This window comes from Microcaecilia unicolor, chromosome 1 (genome assembly GCF_901765095.1).
Source record: "Microcaecilia unicolor chromosome 1, aMicUni1.1, whole genome shotgun sequence".
Lineage (NCBI taxonomy): Eukaryota > Metazoa > Chordata > Amphibia > Gymnophiona > Siphonopidae > Microcaecilia > Microcaecilia unicolor.
In genome coordinates this window covers 214,050,793-214,067,300 of record NC_044031.1, presented here as the reverse complement: position 1 = coordinate 214,067,300, position 16,508 = coordinate 214,050,793, and positions in this window count along the sequence as shown.

Here is a 16,508-nt window from a genome sequence, read left to right as displayed (position 1 = left end):
TCTTCTTTCTTCTTGCTCCTTTTCAGAGAGGAGGGGAAGGGAAAGAGACAAACAAGAGAGAGCACAAATTTTCGGCTTCCACAGAAAACACATGGTCAGTTTCAGACGAAACTGAACCCATGGTCGTAGCCTTACTGAAACCGGTCAGAAAAAGGATTTGGGGTCAGAATCAACACCAAAACCAAAATTTGGTCGGCCTGTACTTGAAATACTCTCCACCTTATCAAAGAGGCCCTTTACTAAAGTTTAGCATGCATTAATGGACATTAGTATGTGCTAAATGCCACATGCCTCATAGATATAAAATAGGATGTGCAACATTTAACATGCACTAATAGCATTACCACATGCTAATCTTTAGTGAAAGAGTCCCAACGTTAATTTTTCTGAAATCCAGAACATTTGCTTGTGAATGAACCATCTCCACTTGTGTTCTGATATTGAACCACACCATCCAGTGCTCACTGTCCCTATTCTTAAGCACCAGGTCCAGTATCACACACTCTCACATGTTAAATGGAAGGAGACAGAGGGTAGTGGTAAAGGATATTATCAGTGGTGTACTGCAGGACTCAGTCCTTTGGCTGGCTGTTTTTAACCTCTTTGTGAGTGATATTGCGGAAGGGCTGTCTGGTAAGGTTTGTCTCTTTGCAGATGATACCAAACTCTGTAATATGGTGGACACCTCGGAGGGTGTGGATGGCATGAGGAAGAATCTAGCGAAGCTTGACGAATGGCCCAATAATTGGCAACTAAGATTTAATGCTATGAAATGCAGGCCATGCACTGGGGTTACAAAAATCCAAAGGAACAGTACAATATAGGAGGTGAAGAGCTTCTGTGTATGGAAGAAGAGGGACTAGGGTGTGATTGTGTCTGATGATCTTAAGGTGGCCAAACAGGTAGAAAAGGCGAGAGTCAAAGCCGGAAGGATGCTCTGGTGCATAAGGAGAGGGAGGACAAACAGGAAAAAAAAGGTGATAGTGCTCTTGTATAAGTCTCTTGTGAGGCCCCATTTAGAGTACGTGCATTTCTGGAGACCACACCTACAGAAAGGTATAAACAGGATGGAGTCAGTCCACAGGGCGGCTACAAAATTGGTCAGCAGTCTCTGTCATAAAACATAAAGGGACAGGCTTATGAACCTCAACATGTATATACTGGAAGAGAGGCGAGAGAGGGGATATGATACAGATGTTTAAATACCTCAGTACAGGAGGTGAGCCTTTTTCAAATGAAGGAAAACTCTGGAATGAGAGGGCATAGGATGAAGTTAAGAGGAAATAGGCTTAGGAGGAATCTGAGAAAATACTCTTTCACAGAAAGAGTGGTGGATGTGTGGAATGGCCTCCCAGTGGAGGTCATAGAGACCAGAACTGTGTCAGAATTTATGAAAACCTGGGAGAGGCAAGTGGGATCCCTTAGGAAAAGGAGGAGTTAGTGGTTACTGAGGATGGGCAGACTGGATGGGCCATCGGTCCTTATCTGCAATAATGTTCCTATGTTCCTTTACCTCTTGCTGAAACAATTCTCCTTTTACAAAGCTGAGTTAGTCTCTATCGTGTGCCTAATGCAGCAAAAATGGCACACACTAAAGTGTTCAGTGTTAGTTTTGCCTTATGCATGCACTAACCCCACACAAAAGTTTTGTTTTGAGGGGCTACGTCAGGGGCAGAGAATGGGTGTTCTTGCGCTAACCACTGCAATTAAACATTTTAATTGAAATGCAACCCTAATGCTTCTACATTACCATGTGCTAACTGGTTAGTGCACAGATAACATGGACCCCTTACCGCCTCCATAAGTGGTGGCGGTAACTGCTCCCACAGTAAGGGCTCCTTTTACTAGGCCACACTAGTAATTCCCATGCGACAAATGTGACAAAAACCATTCAGTTCCTATGGGCTTCGTCGCATTTGCAGCACCGGAAATCACTAGTACGGTTTAGTAAAAGGTGTCCTCATTTTTAAAAAATGGCCATGTGCTAATGGCAGGGATCAGCCACCAGGGTGGAGAAACTGGATCCACTACGATGAGAGCAATACAGGAGCAAGAAAGTAGTGTGATCAACAAGACTCTTCCAGAAACTAAAGGAGACGAGAAGGAAATGTAAAAAATGGGTCCTTTTATTGAAGTTGACTTGACACGGCGCTGTGTTTCGGCAATAGTGCCTGCCTCAGGAGTCTTAATGTAGTTGTGATTCAAGGCTGAGTAGTAAAATCTGGCAAGGCAAAGTGGTAAAACCAGGCACGAGTCTTTAAAAGACTAGCGATGGCCCAGTGGTGTAAGAAAATGAATTGTTTACAAAAAAAGGGCCAAAAGCTGGGAAATCGTAGTAAACTTCAAAGTGCAATCGTAGGGTTTTTACTATTCAACCTTGAATCACAACTACATTAAGACTCCTGATGTGCGTCTTTGTAAACAGGGGGGAAAGTTTTTTATATGTGGCTTGTAGGGATGTGCTTAGGAAAAAAAATGTGGTTAATTTTGTTATGTTTTCCCCCAAATATTCCCAGTTTTCAGATGTGCTGTTGATTTATTCCATGCATTTATTTTAACAGACATTTTTAAACATGTGCTGTAGTGTTTTGATACACACTAAGGGCCCCTTTTACTTTCCTACTGCAAGTCAGGAGTAGTTTGTGCTGGAAGAGCATATGGGAAGCTGTCAAATAAAAAAAGATTTGGCACATAGGCTATTGTTTTATGTAGAAATACCTTTATTGTCACCACAAGCAAAAATAAAGGCAAACCACAATACAACATTGCAAATAACAAAGCAAGCTCTGGAGCACTGACAAACAAACATTTTGAATATAACCCTTCCCCCTTGAAAACTCACCCCCCCCCCCCCCCCACACACACACATGATCCCCTCCTAACAGAAAGAATGCAAAACCAAGGGGGTTTACTAAAACAATATAAACCTCACAAGTTTGTTATTGGTTTTAAATAATGTCTGTGAATGTTTGGGGTCACTTAATATGGCGGCAAATTCCACCCACTGCCTTCAGCCCAGATAATGTGTCAGATATGCTCATGCCATCTCCTGTTATAAAACCTCCTTGTTTTCACCCCTCCTGTATCACCTGCCCCTTGAGGGGGATTATGGAGTTTTAAGGTGGCTCTGACACTGTGAGAGAGTGTCCTTGAGGAGAAGTGGCAGCGTCCTATAGACGCCCTCACATACTTCTTGTCCTTTGCATACTAACATCACACTGTGGACATACTCCATAAGCTTCCTCTGCCTGCCAAATATTGTCTGAAAAGGAATAATGAGCCTTGGGCAAATTGTTTTGAAGGCAATAATACTTTATTTGCCAGACAGGGGAGAGAAGGGGGTACACAAAGGGAAAAATCTCTGGGTAGGTGTATCTGAAGGGTCATGGCATCAGATCCCAGTCCTAATTCTGACTGAGCTGGGAAGTAGAAAGCAACAGGAGCAAATTGCCAGGACAAAAATAGAAACAGAAATAAGGAAGCAATGGTAATAAAAGGAAATGCCAAAATTTGATTTAGGCAAACAGAATCACAGATTCAAATAAAAAGAACAACTCAAAAGCTAACAAAATGCTGGGATGCATTCCAAAAAGCATAATGCAAAGAACATCACAGCAAAGTTCTTTTTAAAACTCTGTGTATACTTACATATCCCAAGTACAACAGACAGAAAAAAATAATTTACCTTTGATGTTCTCCCTAGGCAAAGTCTGTTAAAACACAGTACACTAAGAGGTCCTTTTACCAAGCAGCAGTAAATAATGGCCTCAGCACCATCCTTATGCGGGTCTTTCCCCCCATTTTTACCACCAGGGTGAAATAGCCAATTTTCAGTTTTCTGTATTAATAGCCATGCGTTGATTTTCCCATGAGCATGTGGCCATTAGCACATGAGCCCCTATCACCACCAATTTTATGGGTGGTAAGGGCTCATGTACTAACCAGGCGCTAATCGGTTAGCATGTGGCAATGTAGCTGTGCCAATTAAACTACAGCACACCCATTCTCCACCCTCAGACCTGCCTCGAGTTATAAAAAAAAAATCAAATTTTATTTTGTAGCTTGTGGATAGCATGCACCGAATCCCAAAATTACCATGGAACACCTGATTGCACCCTGCGGTAAGGCATTTTTAGCAGCGGTAAGTATGCGTTAGTGTTTACCACAACTTAGTAAAAGGACCCCTAAGGGATTTAAAATAAATAAATGTATGGGAGTTTTTAGCCTTCTGGTTTGGCATGCATCCAAATCTGTTGTCACCAGTGGAATCAAGTGGCTCATGACTGGATTTTACATTTTCATACTGTTACAAGAAATGATTTATCTTGGGGAAAAGAGCTCTAGAGAGCACTCGCTACTGTTTATAATTTAAGAGCAGGTGCTGTATTTATAAGTTTTAGGATATTAATTTCTCCACCAATCACCAATGGTGATAATTGCAATAAATTAAATAAATTAAGTATATATAAAAGATACCATATACTCAGAACACAAAGAGACCGTATTTTTAGCTTCAAAAAGGTTGATTTAATATACAATTGCACACGAGAGGTAGGTTTTAAGAGATCTTTACAGATAATCTGTGCTTAAGTAAGGTAAAGTAGCAGGTCTAGATCAAAAGTTATAACTTACAAAGCAGTCTGTTGCAAAGCATTTTGTGGTCCATTGAAGAGCCATGAGGCAGGTGAACTGCAGATCAGGAGCAAGGCATCTGGATTGGTGCTGAAGAGAGAATCTCCTGGAGGGAGAGTCTTGAAGAGAGAGAGAGCTTCTGCAGTGAGCGTGCCAGGTGCCCTTGACCTGGATTGGCCACTGTCGGTGACAGGATGCTGGGCTAGATGGACCTTTGGTCTTTCCCAGTATGGCACTACTTATGTACTTATGTACTTATGAGTTGCTTGCAGTTGAAGAGAATCTGACTCTTGGGAAACAGCTTTTGCTTTTATATCTTGCAAGCTGCAGGAGGATATGCCATATGGATCTTTGTCCTGGTTTCCTGGTTTCCACACGACCCTTGGGCATTTGCAAAGCATTGTGATATCTTGGTCTCATGTCTGCACACGACCCCTGAGTCTTGGTCTCATGTCTTATGACATCACCAGACATGCTGTCTGGATTTTGCTGGCAAATGGTCTTTTGATGTACAGGGCTTCCTGCTCAGTCTCTGGAGCAGATACACATTACAAGTCCTTCCTTTCTGCACATGTCTGAAAGCTGATGGGAGGGGCAGGTATACCTTTGACAAGCAAATGTCCTGTTTATGCTTTTCCTCTGAGTTCTTTGTTTTCAATGGGGTATTCAGGTGCCCACCTTAGTCAAGCCTTTGTTAGGTAGGAGGGCAGAGGAAGCTCTTTTGTGTTTGTTAAGTGTTTGTAATTAACTATCCCTGCTATCAGAAGTTCCCAGAAAAAGGGGCTTGAAATGAAACTATTTTCTCTGTTGCAGTGTCAAATATAAATATATTGGTGTATATATATATATATATGTATCTGATCCAACACAACATCATGCTACACATTTAATTCTGATGATTGGCTTATACCATAACAATACTATCTTGAACAGTAAATTCACACATAAATGAGCAGGCCAGATGTGAGTACAAAGGTGGTGGACTGAATTAGAAACTGGCTGAAAAACATAAAGATGGTGGTACATGGAATTCACTGTAATGAAAGGCAGGTGATTAGTGGAGTGACTCAGGGATTGGTCTTGGAGCAATTCTGTTCTCTGTCTCAGTGGGTGATATTGATAAATATATCATTACAACTATGTAATATTCAAACACTTTATTATATGCTTCAAAAACATGTACTAAAATAATAGCAAAATATTACAACTCCTGCTTATAGTAATGCTATAAACATTGGGTGATATTGGAGACAAGTTAGTATGAAACGCTTGCCTTTTTGTGGATAATACTAAGACCTGCAGCAGATTGGACACATTGAGGGCTGAAACAGAATGTGAAATGACATAAGAAAGTGTGATGAGTAGTCTAGTGTTTTGGCAGTAAATAATCAATTAAAAAAAAGTGCATTGTCAATGAGTGACACTTGTTTCAACTGGAAGGGAGGGAGAGAAGAGCAGGCAGAACCAAAGGGAAAAGGGGGAAAGCCAAAAGACAGTCTGGATAATGCTAGATAAGGGCAGAACAAAAACTTACACATACTTGTCAACACTGCTAAGCAAAGCATGATTAAGGCATAGGCAAACTTGAACGCTATCAGATCTGCCTGCTGTCTGTAGCAAAAGCTTTTTATTCCATCTCCCTCTGTCCCCTGCAAGATACTAATGGCAAAGGTTGTTCAAAAGCTGTCATTTTTGACTGCTGTCAGCTTCTCTCTCAGGGCAGTAGGAATCAGAAGTGGCCAATAGTGAAGGATAGGGAGGGACTGCTTCACAGAACTGCAGATGTACAGTCCTTATGGCACAGTGTTATGTTATCTTGCAACTGTTTCTGGTGCAATGAATTAAGGTGAATTTCTTGAATAATATTTACATCACTCTTAAGCTAGTGGGTCCTTGAAAAATCATATGGCTTTTCTTAGGGTAGTTCAAGCCCCTTGCACAGGGGTTCTTAAGCAGTGGTACTTGCACCCCTAAGGGATGGGGGAAAAGATAAAACAGGGGGCAGAGAAGAATCTCAGGCAGATTGGAAGGGCTTGTTGACTTTTATTTTTTTAATCTGATGTCTTTTACAATATCACCATTTTCCAATATTAAGGATGTTTTGGAAGAGCATCTTTGCTAATCCCTGTAACCATGGTTAAAGTGCAACAATGTGTGACCTATAAACTGCCAATTTCCCAACAGCAAAAATAACCTAATTCAGGGGTGGGCAGCCTCAGTGTTATGATTGGGGTCTGAACCCCTCTCAAACTTACCTCTTTCCTGGGGGTCAGCTTCTTAGCTGGCTTCTGTTTCTTTTCTCTGTCTCTCTGTGCTGGCAGCTTCCAGCAGCATGGCTCTAATTGTTTCACTATACTGCACCTGTGTGTGTGTTGCCTGAGTTGCTCTACCTCTCTTTGGGTGTACTGGCTTCAAGTGCTTCACAGTGTTGCATTGGTGTGGGTTGGGCCTCTCTGGGTCAGTGTGCTTTTGCCTAGGTCTGGGGAGTGTGACATCATCAGGGAGGGCCTTGATAAGGAAGTGGTGTTGTTTCCTTCAGGGCCTTGGCAACAATGGTGTTTGCTTTAGGTAGGGTGGTGCAGTGTGCACTTCTGACTTTGTGTCTAGTTTCCCTGCTTGCTTTTGCTAAGGGCCAGGTTAGTGTTAGTGCAGTGTGCACTGGTGTTTGTGTGTTTAGCTTTCCTGCTTTTCCCTCTTGGTTTTGGAAGCATTGCTATGTGTAGGGCTTTGGAAGCTCTGTTGCTGATAGAAGTACTTCAGGGTTTGGTGTTGTTAGGAACACTGCAGAGTTTGCTGTTAGAAATACTTCTGGTGTTTGTGCTATTAGGAGCATTGCAGTCTTTGCTGTTGGTGTTTGGTGATTTAGAATCACTTTTGGCTTATGTGTTAGCTTCCCTGCTTTTTCCTTGTGGCTCCCCTGTCTTCCCTTTTAGTGCTAGGAGCTCTTCTGGTTGCTGGCCAGAGTAGTGCTTAGGAAGCACCTTGTTAGTTGTATCTAGCTTGCTAGAGCAGTGCTTAGGTAGCTGGTTAGTTCTGTGTTTAGCTTATTAGTGTAAAGCTCTGCTTGTAGCTTGGTGCTTAGTAGCACCTGTGTTAGCTTTGTGTTATAGTTCCCTGCTCTGTTAGTTTAGGGCTTAGGAAGTCCCTTTCTTGAGCAGGGATTAGGAGCTCCTGTTTAGTATAGGGCTTAGGAAGTCCTTTTTGTCAGTTTACTGTTAGGAACACTCCTGCTGGTTTAGGGCTTGGGAGCACGTAGATCAGTTTAGGTTTAGGAGCACTTCTGTTTCCAGTCCTGGTCCCTGTGTCATCCGGTATCCAGTAAGTCCTGCCGGCTACTCGAACCCAGGAGCTCAACTTCTGGGGGGCTTAGTAGCTAAGCGCAGGTGAAGCTGTGCGGACCAGTCCAATGTGCTCCAGTCCAGTGTGTTCCGGTCCGGTGTGTGTTCCAGTCCTGTGTCCTCCAGTCCGGGGCATTGCAGTCCAGTGTTCCAGTCCTGTGTCCTCCAGTCCGGGGGATTCCAGTCCATGTGTTCCGGCTCGCTGGGCGGTGCCTGCAGTCCCTGCCGGTGTCGGTGTGCTTGCCCAGCGTTGGTTGGTGGGTTTTGCCTGCTGCTGTCGCTCCTCGTCAGCAGCCCAAGGGCTCACGTTTGCTCCAGAGCCCGGCCCCGTGGGCTCTGAACCTGAGAACCTGACACTCAGTCTTCCCCAATGCCCCAATGAATATGCATGAGATCTATTTGCATGCACTGCCTCTATTGTGTGCAAATAATTTTCACGCATATTCATTGGGGAAATCCTGAAACCTGACTGGGTTGCAGCCCTCAAGGACTGAGGTTGCCCACCCCTCATGTAATTAGACAGGATTTAGGTGTGGTGAGCAGCAGAGCCAGGACTAGCCTGGGACACACACTCAAAATGACATCTTCTCCCTATTTGGCAGCTCCAACAAAGTACTCTCTTCTTTCTTAATTTCCCTTCCTTCCCCCCCCCCCCACACCCCCTTTCAACTCCCAGTCCATACTGTGGCAGTCTGGACCCCCCCCCCCTTTTTCTCTCTCTCCACTGTTTACTCTGCATCCCTAATTTAATTCCCCTCCAGCCTTGTCCACAGCTTCCCTCCTTCTAGTTTTCACTTTTTTTTTTTCAGTGCAAAATCTTCATGGGTAGTGATTTATATATAATGATTTAAATCAAACTAATCATATTTTTAATCAAACTATCAGCTATATTTAATTAGCAGTACTACCAAAAATTACTCAGACTATATCAATGTTCCTGTTTCCTAGATCTATTGTTTTTCCTGCCAGGTCTCTTTTCTTTATGCCTTAATTTTTAACAGCAGGACAGAGAGGATTTACCTAATTTGGTATAGAGCTTTCTTGTCTTTCCCTTCCTTAGAAAATGACAGTGAAAATCTTTACAGTTGCCCTTTCCCTTAAAGGCCTCTTTTCTTCATGAAGGCCTGGAATGTTTCTGGCTGACTCACAAGTCTTCCTAGCAGTGACAAGCTGGTCTGGAATTTACAGCCAGCCACTCATGAACAATAGCAGTGGACTTCACTTATAAAAGCCGTTAAGGAAAGCAGCTTTTGAAAAGTCTCAGCCAAGTTTTCAAGCTGGAAGCAATTTTTGTAAATAAGCACATTATTCAATGTGCTCCAAAAATTGTCTTAGGATAGCAACCACCAAGGCAAGATATTTTGTAGACCTCAATCATATCTCCCCTCATCCACCTCTTTTCCAAGCTGCAGAGCCCTAACCTCTTTAGCCTTCCTCATATGAGAGGAGTTCTATCCCCTTTATCATTCTGGTTGCTCTTCTTTCAATATTTTCTAATGCTGCTATATATATTTTTTTGAGAAACAGCGACCAGAACTGAACACAATATGCAAGGTGTGGTCGCACCATGGAGCGATACAGAGGCATTATTGTATTTTCGGTCTTATTCACCATCCCTTTTCTAATAATTCCTAGCATCCAGTTTGCTTTTTTGGTTGCAGCCGCACACTGAGCAGACGATTTCAGTGTGTCATCTACGACACCTATATATTTTTCTTGAGTGCTGACCCCAAAGGTGGACCCAAGCATTAGGTAACTATGATTTGGATTATTCTTTCCAATGTGCATCACCTTGCATTTGTCCACATTAAATTTCATCTGCCATTTGGATGACCAGTCTTCCAATTTCCTAAGGTCTTCCTGCAATATTTCACAGTCCGCACGTGTTTTCATATTCTTGAATAGTTTTGTGTCATCTGCAAATTGAAGCACCTCAGTTGTTGTTCCGATTTCTATATCATTTATAAATAAGTTCCGGGGCAGGACTGTTCCGGGGCAGAGGGAGCATGGAACAAACGACGGACAGGCGCGCGCGGCACCCCCCAGTGGCGTGCACCCAGGGCGGACCGCACCCCCCCCCCCCCCAGGAACGCCACTGTGAAAATCTAGATACATCAACCGGCTCATCTTTATCCACGTTTATTCATGCCTTCAAAGAAATGAAGCAAATTGGTGAGGCAAGACTTCCTTTGGCTGAACCCATGCTTACTTTGTCCCATTAAACCATATTTGTCTCTGTGTTCTGTAACTTTATTCTTTATAATAGTTTCCACTATTTTGCCTGGCACTACTACTACTACTAATCATTTCTATAGTGCTACCAGACATACACAGTGCTGTGCACATTATATGCAGGTACTTTCTCTGTCCCTAGAGGGCTCACAATCTAAGTTTTGGCACCTGGGGCAATGGAGGGTTAAGAGACTTGCCCAAGGTCACAAGGAGTTGCAGTGGGAACTGAACCCAGGTTGCCAGGATCAAAGCCCACTGTACTAACCATTAGGCCACTCGTCCACATTGACATCAGGCTCACCAGTCTGTAATTTCCCGATCACCCTTAGAACCCTTTTTAAAAATCGGCAGCTTCACATTGGCCACCCTCCAATTTTCAGGAACTATGGATGATTTTAACGACAGGTTACATATTACTAACAGCAGATCAGCAATTTAATTATTGAGTTGTTTGAGTACCCTTGGATGTTTGCCATCTGGTCCAGCTGATTTATTACTTTTGAATGTCAATTTGGATCAGTGCATCCTCCAGGATCACCAAGATTTCTTTCAGTTCCTCCACATCATAATCCTTGAAAACCATTTACGGGACAGGCAGATCTCTTTTGTAAAGACTGAAACAAAGAATTCAGTTTCTCCACTATGACCTTGTCCTCCCTGAGTGCTCCTTTTGCTACTTTGTGATGTAACAATCCCACAGATTCCCTCACAGGCTTTCTGCTTACGATGTACCTTTAAAAGTTGTTACTGTGAGTTGTAGCCTCTGAAACAAGTTTCTCTTCATATTCTCTTTTAGCCTTCTTTATTAATGCTTTGCATCTGATGTGTCAGTGCTTATGTTGCTTCCTATTTTCTTCATTTGGGTCCTTTTTCCATTCTTTGAAGGGCAATCTTTTGACTGTAACAGCTTATTTTATTTCACCTTTTAACCATGCTGGCTGTCATTTTTAAGGGAAGGGGGAAATTGGATTTGATATACTGCCTTTCTGTGGTATTTTGCAACTACATTCAAAGTGGTTTACATACATACAGGTACTTATTTTGTACCTGGGGCAATGGAGGGTTAAGTGACTTGCCCACAGTCACAAGGAGCTGCAGTGGGAATCGAACCCCCATGATCAAAGTCCGCTGCATTAACCACTAGGCTACTCCTCCACTAGGGCAGGAAAGTCCATGGATCATTCTTGCCCCTCCAGCCACTAGGAAGATCCCTCTTCCAATAGCTGCTGGAAGAAATTGGGGGATGTGGGTGTATGCATAGGGGGTGAAGATGGTGTTTATTGTATATTGTTTACTGAGTAACTTGATATAATGCTTTTCTTGATAAAAAATCAGAGTGGAGATGTATGTTGTTGGGGGTAGGAGGGTAATTTTTTTCCCTGTACCCACCCAGTAGTGTACAAGATAGCAGGCCCAGCTTTGGGTCTGATATTGTTGCACTACTGTGGCCAGGTACAGCCATTCAAAATTAAATTTACCACGTAAGTCCCTAAATTGTGGCAGTGAGGTACTGCAGAGTTGTGATGCACCGGGTAGATTTCACTGCCATAAAATATTGTATTTTAGTGCAACTTAGTATCCATCCCTGTAAGCTGGAAGCTCAATAAAGTGTGAAGCAAAAGCTGGGTCCAAAAGAGAAAATAAAAAGGCCAGGACAAAGATCCAAGATGGCAATTAGGAACAGTGGCCAGTAAGCTATGCTCCTCCTGGGTGAATCAAGGATTTAGAGCAAAGGTGTCCAACCTTGACCCTCTTCCAGTTGGGTTTTCAAGATTTTCCCAATGAATATGCATGAGTACTGCTTGCACTGTATGCAAATAGATCTCATGCATATTAATTGTGGAGATCCTGAAAACCCAACTGGACAAAGGCTGAGGTTGGACATCCCTGATTTAGAGGATGGCACCAACATGGGGAACTGTAAACAATGAATTAGAAGTCTCCACCTATTACCTCAGAAGGGCCTCCTTTGATTCAACAAACAATGGATCATTTCATCAGTGCTTGTATGCATTCACCAGGCCTGTTTGAACTCAGATGTTGTTCTATACTCTACATCAGGAGACACTGGTATGCCTGAACAGTCACGACAGGCGATGGGCTAGGTGTAGTTCAAATAATGTTTGCCACTAAGGCAGATCAAGCATGGATTTAGTAGTATCACTGCCTCCCAAATCTCCAGAGACTTGACTGGGAGCCTAAAGAATGAACACATCATTGAGACTGGGGAATGTTGGTGACATAGGTCATGGGAGTCTCTGAAAGGAGTTACAGGAGGAGTATTGTGTTTGGTCATGTGGGAATCCCAGCCTATGAGATTATCATCTCTGAAAAGACCCCTAGTTAGACTGGCAGGGATTATCTAGGGCACTGGTTCTCAAACCTGTCCTGGGATCAATGAGCCAGTTGGGTTTTCAGGATATCCCTAATGAATATGAGAGATTTGCATATAATGCAGGTGACAGGCATGCAAATCTATCTCATGCATATTTATTAGAGAATCATGAAAACCTAACTGGCAGGTAGCCCCTCAGGACAGGGTTGAGAACCACTGATCTAGGGAATATTGAGTATGGAGCATTTTCAGAGAAGACTGTATCATTCATATCATTCAGGTTTCTTTAGCAAAACAAGTAAACTTTGAAATTTATTAACAGAAGGTGGGGAGGAGGCTGTCTCTCCATATTTTTGTTGAACCAACAAATGGCAGTTACAAGCTTGTGACTTGGCACTGATTAACGCTAACTACAAGCTGGAAGTTGAAACTAACCACAGCAAGACTCAAGTTGAGGTTTTTGAACTTCCCACTCTTTTCTTGTGGCACCCAGCAATATTTTAAGGATGGTCTAAGGGTTCCAGAAGAGTCTGTACCTCCCACAACCAAGGTGTTCTACATTACATCCAGGAAGGCAGGGAGAATTAGAGTGGGAGATAATGCTGAGATGGCATCAAACAGAATGTCCAGAAGGCTCTTATTAGAAGCACACCCATCTGTTTTGTCTTAGAAATAGTTAAGATATAGACTATGAGACTGTTCTTCAGCTACAAGGATTTTAGGTTTTTGGGTAAATGGACTGCCGTATTTCCTGACATGGTTTGAGAATCCCACTTGAAACAGACTTTTTTTCTGAAATGCCCTTGTATTTATAATGTAACATATCAAGGTAAAAATGCTCCCTAAGACCTTGAGCAAGTCACTTAACAATCCATTGCCTCAGGTAGAAGCTTAGGGGCCAATACAGTTACTTTGTGTAAGAGCTGTGTGCTAAAGCTCAATTTGCATAATACAAAACTTTGCTGTAAACAAACACCAAATAAACATACTGAACACAGAAAATGTGCATTAACATTGAAAAATACACAGGACGCATGCACATATAGGTCTGCACTAGTGCAGCAGATAGTGCTTGAAAGACGCTTTATTTGCTGCTTGAACAAAGGACCCGACACGGTCTGCGTTTCAGAGTCACAAAATGCCTGCCTCAGGGGTCACATAAGGTGTTCACAGGGTATACTGAACAGACAGTGTTGACACCAAGCATGCGCTCGAACAGTGAGCAGCCCCTTGTGGGCACTTGTGTTTATTTTCTTCTCTCGAGCGCATGACCGGTAGCAACTCTGTCGGTTCAGTTTGCCCTGTGAACACCTTATACGACCCCTGAGGCAGGCGTTTTGTGACACCGAAACAAGGACCGTGTTGGGTCCTTTGTTCAAGCAGCAAATAACGCATCTTTCAAGCACTATCTCCTGAGTTCGATCTGTCCTTTAGTCAGCCTCTACTCGTCTGTTGTATTTTGAAGCAACTGTAAATGATTTTGCAATTTCACCGATATGCCCAGGTACAGTACACTATAAATCTACATATGACAGAATTTATTTTATTTATTAGGATTTATTTACCGCCTTTTTGAAGGAAGAATAGATCGAATATGAGCAGGAGGCAATTAGAGCAGTAAAAATATTCGAACAACAATACAAAGTATGGCATGGTACACTACTTGCAATGACAACACATGTACTAGAACATTATAATTGGTAGTGAGGGGTAAGGCAAAGTTGTAACATATAGATGAGTAAGAAAGTAGGAAGAATTAGAAAGTAAGGTGATTGATTTGAAGAAAGTTGCACGTGACGTCAGAGAGATGGTTAAATATTATCTCAGCTAGGGTAGGAGTGGATGAGTGGGAAAAAGTGCGGGGTATAAATGCAACAAAAAAAAAAAAATAAAATAAACATGTCCCGCTGCAGTATGTGCAGCCCAAGTCAATCCTTGTGTGTGTGAGTGAGACTAACAAGTTAGTTACTTCTTCCGTTAAAGGCTTGGTTGAAGAGCCAAGCTTTCACTTACTTCCTGAAGTAGAGGTAGTCTTGTGTTAAGTGGAGCCTTTCAGGCAATGCATTCCAGAGTGTGGTGGCTACTCCAGAGAAGGCTCGCTTGCGGGTATCACATCGTGTAATGTCTTTTGGAGAGGATGTAGTTAGTGAAATCCTTGGGAGGACCTTAGTGTCCTTGGCGGTGTGTGGAGGATCATCCTATTCTTCAGATACTCGGGGCCATTTCCTTTCAGGGCCCTGAAGATCAGATATAGAGTTTTAAATTTAACCCTGTATTGTACTGTTAGCCAATGAAGTCTATGAGTCTTGCTGCTGCATTCTGAATCAACTGGAGCTGGTGCAGGCCCTTTGTAGTCAGACCATTGTATAGTGCATTGCAGTAATCCAGTCTTGATGTTACCATGGCATGCACAACGGGGATAAGATTTACCTTCTCGAGAGAGGCAGCGTAGCTGTCGCAAATAGTAGAAGCAGCTCTTGAAGGTTGCTTGGATTACTTTGCCTACAGATAAAGAAAGTCTTCAGAGTACTCATAAAAACTCTAAAAAGAATAGTTGACAATGGTGATCCCTGTGGAACCTCACAGGGCTAGTTGCCAAGCATTTGCTATGTTCCCTTTCATCTTAACTACATATCTCCAAATGGTCACAAATTTCTCAAACCAGTTCAAAACTGTCCCTGTAATGCCTATTTCTTCAAGTTTAGCAAGCAATAATATGTGATCCACTATATCCAATGCTGTGGATAAGTCAAATTAGAGAAGTATGACCTGGGAGTCTGTTGCAAGTAACGCTGTTATTTTCGTCACTAATTTTCTCTGCTTGGATCCTCTCATGATTGTGAACTCTTTATAACATCACAGTGACTTAGTATTGTTTTGTGACAACATGCTATTTCTTATGTTTTGGACATTCTATTTGATGGCTCAGTGTAACTGCCATTTTTAATGGAACAACTTCCCTGATGTAATTTATTAAAATGTTATAAATAAAAAGGTCAGCAAAAAAAAAAAAAATAAAAATATATATATATATAGTGACTGAGGTGCTGACCAAGTGCTAATTTAGCATTGCCACAACAAAAGTGTATTATATGCTAATTGCAGAAAAGATTAGGGTTCTTATTTGAATTATTAAAATCCCCACTACAAAATCTGAAGCTTGCGATAGGTCTGAGAAATGTCAGTTACTCAGTTTATAAAAGGGGTGGGGTTTCACTTACATATTGTTCTTCCATGACTTTAACCACCCTTAGATGAAGCATATGTGGCTGCCCTTTTGAGTCCATTTCAGTGAGCACTATACAAATATAACACGGAAATAGTTCCTGCCCAATGGAGCTTACAATCTAATTGAGACACAATACATAAGCATCGCTAAACATTATTTAACGTGAGAGTCATGATCAGGAAGACTCAAGGGTTTTGGATTTAAAAGAAATTTCAAAACAGTAGGACTTTCGTAGGCCTTTAAACGGGCCTACGACATGACCAGAAACGAGGCAAAAAAAAAAAATTACACCAATTCGAAAAGCATGGGGTATATATAGAGTTGGCACTACACAAGGCACAAAGCCGTAGCTTGCCTGTCGATCAAAGTAGATCGCTATAAAGAATGTAGCAGGGAGCTAAAAAAAAAAATAAAGTGAATGTAAGTATAGTGGAGTAATTTGAAAGGAATGCATGAACCAATGAGCCTGTAGTACTACCTGGAAAGAGATAATCCTGAATGAAAATAAATCTGGGCAGATACATTTTGAATATACTGTGACGGATACAAATTGTCAATGCCTGGCGTGCTGTACCATTACATCACAAGAACAGTAATTCACTATTCAACAAGTTCGTACAAGGTTTAGACCCTGGGCTGTGCCTCCCGAGTAGCAAAGAACTTCAAACTCCTGATCATCACCCGGGTCGAACTGTGCCACTTTCTTCCCATTATCCACAGGAAGCTAGTGCTTCCGTTCCAA